General features: G+C 35.6%; 1 non-coding gene across 1 annotated transcript; it reads left to right on the forward strand.

The window, feature by feature from the left end:
* Positions 1 to 3869: 3869 nt before the first annotated feature.
* On the forward strand, positions 3870 to 3976 carry LOC119370457 (small nucleolar RNA R71). The gene has a single exon (XR_005177984.2). It is a non-coding gene; the product is annotated as a small nucleolar RNA R71 (small nucleolar RNA).
* Positions 3977 to 5710: the final 1734 nt, after the last annotated feature.

Raw genomic sequence — 5710 nt, forward strand, 5'->3', positions numbered from 1 at the left:
AGTCAGTGTGAAGCTGTTCTAATCAATAGCTGCACTTTGCACAGGCTTTCTATTTTATAATTAGAACATTGTGAGGTGAATCTAATCCATATTATATTCTCACAAAGTTCTTGTGTTTTCCGCTGCACTTAGCATTTTATATTTTGTTTAGAATTTCTAAAATTTATATCTATTTTAGAAAACCCAATTCACCCCCCCTCTTGGGTTGTGCCATACAAATACGGGACCCACAAAATCCACATTCAAGAATCTTACGAGCTGTTCTCTTAGGTCCAAAATGACCACCACAAGCATAAGAATGACAAAATGTAAGAATGGACTCAACCTCATCATTAGTGACACACCTTCTAGTTATTTGATCTGAACAATATTTCCACAAATAAGGGTCATCCAAAGCATAGTATTTGGCATCACTTTTAATTTTATCTTTTTCATGCTTAGTTAAATCATCAGGCAATGATCTAGTAACTAAGTAATTGACAATGTTAGCAAACCAAGGAGTACTATTACTTAAAGAGAAAAGATACTCATCTGGAAATGCATCATTTAAAGGTAGAGTTTCCTCTGTCAAAGGTACCCGGCTAAGATGGTCTGCCACCAAATTTTCAGACCCCTCTTATCTCTAATTTCTACATCAAATTCTTGCAGTAACAAGATCCATCTTATTAGCTTAGGTTTAGCTTCTTTCTTCTTCAACAAATACCGCAGAGCTGCATGATCAGAAAACACAATAACTTTAGCGCAAAGCAAATAAGAACGTAATTTTTCTAAAGCAAATACAATAGATAACAGTTCGTTTTCCGTTGTGGAGTAGTTGCTTTGAGCACTATCAAGTGTTCTTGAGGCATAATAAATAACATGAGGTTCCTTGCCAATTCTCTGCCCAAGAACAGCCCCTACAACATGATTGCTAGCGTCACACATTATCTTGAATGGAAAATTCTAGTTTGGAGCTTGAACATTAGGGGTTGTGATCAACTTCTCTTTCAATATGTCAAATGCTTGCTTACAGGCTTCATCAAACTGAAAATCAACATCCTTTTGCAAGAGTTTACATAAAGGTTGAGCAATATTTGAGAAGTCCTTGATAAATCACCGATAAAAGCCTGTATGTCCAAGAAAAGAGCGAACTTCCCGTACACTTACGGGGTAAGGTAAAGATTTTATAACATCGACTTTTGCCTTATCTACCTCTATACCCCTAGAAGAAACAATATGACCCAAAATAAGCCCTTGATCAACCATAAAATGACATTTTTCATAATTAAGAACAAGGTTAGATTCTAAGTATCTTCCCAAAACTTTTTCAAGATTTATTAAACATTCATCAAAAGAATTTCCATAAACAGTAAAATCGTCCATAAAAACTTCTATAATGTTCTCTACAAAATCAGAAAAGATACTTACCATACACCGTTGAAACGTTGCTAGGGCATTGCAAAGCCCAAACGGCATTCGTCGGTAAGTAAAAGTTCCAAATGGACATGTGAATGTTGTCTTTTCTTGATCTTCGGGTGCAACTGGAATTTGATAAAATCCTGAACATCCATCTACACAACAATAATGAGTTCTACCCGCTAACCTTTCAAGCATCTAGTCAATAAATAGCAGCGAAAAGTGGTCTTTCCTCGTTGCTGCATTTAGTTTCCTATAATCTATACAAACACGCCATCCATTTTGAACTCAAGTAGGAACTAACTCACCATCGAGATTTTCTACCACAGTAATGCCCATTTTCTTAGGTACTACATGAACGGGGCTTACCCACTTGCTATCCGAAATTGGATAAATCACACTAGAATCCAAAAGCTTTACGATTTCTTTCTTGACAACCTCCATCATAGGTGGGTTAAGATGCCTCTGTGCTTCTCTCCTTAGCCTGCTATCTTCTTCAAGCAAAATTTTATGCATGCATATGGATGGACTTATGCCTTTGACGTCAGCAATAGTCCACCCTATAGCATTCTTATACTTCATAAGAACCTGAATTAACTTCTCCTCCTCCTCCTTCTTGAATTTATTTGAAATAATCACTGGAAGGGTTTCTTCTTCACCCAAAAACACATACTTCAATTGTTGAGGCAGCGGCTTAAGCTCCAATTTTGGTGGCTGCCAAAACAGAAGGCAAAAGAGCATGGTGACATTTAGGTCAATTAATTATAGGTCCATCACTTACCTTAAGGTCTTGTGCTTTTAATGCAAGCACCACTTCATGTAATTCTTCTTCAATCACAAACTTTTGTTCAAGCTTTCCAAGGCTTTCTGAATTTAAGTCATTGCAAAGCACAACCTTAAGGTTATCTTCTTCATTCAAATGAAGCACTTTTTCAGTCAATGGTCAATAACATCTATGCCACAAACAGAAGAAAATCATTGGGAAATTTCATGGCATCATAAACATTAAATTTAATCACCTCACCATCAAATTCCATAGTTAATGTCCCCTCATACACATTTATCTTAGTTCTAGCGGTACTAAGAAAGGGTCTTCCAAGCAGTAAATTACAGGAATTAGAAGATTTATCATCCTCCATATCAATAACATAAAATCTGCTGGAAATATTAAGTTATTCACCTGAACTAACACATCTTCCAATACTTCCTTGGGGTAAACTATAGATCTATCAGCAAGAACAATAAGTATCCCAGTTTCTTTTAAAGGGCCAGCATTTAGTTGCAAATAAATAGAATAAGGCATTACATTTATTGATGCTCCTAAATCACCACATAGCCCTATCAATCCTGAAATTACCAATTTGACAAGGTATGGCAAACATACCTTTGTCTTTGCATTTTTGGGGTAATTTTCTTTGAAGCACAGCAGAAACATTTTCTCCCACATTAATATACCCAGATAATTTCTTTTATTAGTGCACAACTCTTTAAGAAACTTTGCGCACCTGGGTATTTCTTGATAGCATCGAGTAGTGGAATATTGATTTCCACTTTCCGGAATATGTCAAGAATTTCTTTCTCTTCTTCTTCCCTCTTAGACTTGGCAAATCTTTGAGGAAAAGGGGGCTGAATCTTCAGAATTTCAGATTTCTCCAACTCCGCACCATCGGTTGGCTTGACCTTCTCTATTTCTTCCTCCGGTACCAAGTCACGTAGACAATTTTTGCTGCTAGAATTTCCAGCTCCTTGCCACTCCTCAAAGTAATTGCATTTGCATTCTGTTTCGAATTCAAAATAGTTTGAGAAAGTAACTTACCTTGAGACTCTAACTTACCCAATGAAGTGGCTAATTGGCTAACTTGGTTCTCCAAATTTGGATGCTAATTCGCGTCTCTTGCTGAAATTGCATAGTGTTAGTAGCAAGTGATTTAACAATGTCTTCAAGAGACATCCCTGAACTAGAAGATCCATGATCAGGTGCTGGCTGCCTATTCTGAAATTTGGAAAATTTGACGGCTTTGTTCCGTAGCTCAAATTTGGAATGGTCTCGCCAGCCCGGATTATAGGTATTTGAATACGGATCATATTTCCGTTGAGGACCTGAAAAATTTTCCATTGCATTGGCTTGTTCTTGACTTTCATCTTGCAAAGTTGGACACATGTCTGTAGGATGTCCAGTATAGGCGCAAATTCCACAAGCTTTAACTTGCTGCCCTTTCCCTACAACTAAATTCTGAACCAAAGATGTTAAATCATTAATTTATTTTCAAGAGAAGAAACACTTACCTCATTAATATTTCTTGAAGGTTCATGGCGAGACCCGAATTGTTGAGAATTTGCAGCCATCATGGAAATCAATTCCCTCGCGGCTTGGGGAGTTTTATTATCGATTGCTCCACCACTTGCTGCATCTATCATTTGCCTCTCCATAGGTAATAACCTTCATAAAATACTGTATTAAGGCTTGATCAGAAAACCCATGTTGCGGACAGCTTGCGCACATTTTCTTAAATCTCTCCCAATACTCATGTAGAGTTTCATTATTCTTTTGTCGACTCCCACAAATATCTCTTCTAATGCTGGCAGCCCTTGAAGCAGGAAAGAATTTATCTAAGAAGTTCTTACCATTTCTGTCCATGACGTAATAGATCCGGATGGCAATAAAATAACCACTCTTTGGCAGAATTGGCTAAAGAGAAAGGAAAAGCTCTTAATTTTATTTGTTCCTCAGAAATTCCATGGGGTTTCATGGTAGAGCATACAACATGAAATTCCTTTAAATGTTTGTGAGGATCTTCATCCAACAAACCTCTAAAAGTGGGCAATAATTGGATCAAACCTGATTTAAGCTCAAATGCAACCTCCAAGGCTGGGTATGTGATGCAAAGAGGAGTTTGATTAATTGGAGGTGTTGCCAACTCCCTTAATGTTCTCTGATCAGCCATCTCCTCTTCCGGTTCAACTCACCTGAACTTTCAGGATTAATTGTTTGCTCTAGAGTCAATGTAGCAGCTGTAGACAATTGTTTCTTCTGCTTTGCCTCTTTTCTCAATCGTCTAGCAGTTTTCTCGATTTCAGAATCGTATTGGAGATCACCTGTACTATCTGATCTGGTCATAAAAAAAAACAATATGTTTAATTAACTCTAGTCCCCGGCAACGGTGCCAAAATTTGGCCAGTGTCGAATCCGCCAAAATTAATAATCTCACTACCAATTTAAAGAACTTGAAGAAAATGGTGAGTAAGGTTGAAATCCATAGAGACTAGAGATTAAAAATATTATTTTTAAAACCAGAAATAAAAATGAATTATGAATGGGAGGATTGGAAAATTATTGAATCTAGCAAAAATAGTAATTTAAAAATGGGAAATTCAATTGGAGAAATATTTCCAGCCAAGATCAATCTTGTACTAGTTCTTCGTGTTGATCACTGAATTCAAATTGACTCATTAACATAATCAATAAATTGGTTATGGTTACTAAAATGCTTTAAACAACCTAGTCTTTCCGTAGTAACAGAATAAGCAAGACAACGCGCTTGATTAATCCCTTACCAATAACTAATTTTGACACGCGCCTAAAATTAAAATATATTGGTAGCATTAAGAATAAGAAAGACCCAATTCAATCTAATAACAACATGTGTAGTCTATTCAAGAAGATTGTTTATCCCCTTAATATAACTTGAAAATCTGGCTCTAAACAAGCTATATTAATTGCTGCAAATTGTTAACTCAATCAAACAATTACGGATTTGATTATATTAACTAGCACCTGTCACTATAAATTAATCAAATAACTGGCCATTTACTTAATTAAATAGAACAACAATATCCATCTAAACCATTAATTGCAAGAGATAAACAAATATTGAAGAGTTAAATGAGTAAAAAGAAGAACAATTCTCACAACACTTCGGTAGAACTAACACTTGATTAAACCTTAAGCTGGAATTGAAGAATTCAGCCACGTATGGCCATTTCCAAGCTTACAAACTAAGAAATGAATTATTAACTCAAAACTCCGATATCCCAACTAATAGCCCATCTCTCCCTTTTATATAAGAGAAGAGAAGACTATTTCAAAGGAAACTGAGAAAAATATATTTACAATCAAATCAAATCCAACAATAAATAATTATATTATCTCGAGATTTTGATGATTGAAACAAAATAAATAAATTTAAATTATATTATTTGTGCTAATAATATTTTTATGCAGATTATATAAGGAAGGTAATAAATAACAAGGCAAGTCCTACAATTTCAAGGATCATGAAGACTATGAAGACTTTAGTGGTTAGATTTTTTAGGA

Source organism: Jatropha curcas, unplaced genomic scaffold, assembly GCF_041381405.1.
Source record: "Jatropha curcas cultivar XTBG-Jc1 unplaced genomic scaffold, XTBG_Jcur_1.0 HiC_scaffold_366_pilon, whole genome shotgun sequence".
NCBI lineage: Eukaryota > Viridiplantae > Streptophyta > Magnoliopsida > Malpighiales > Euphorbiaceae > Jatropha > Jatropha curcas.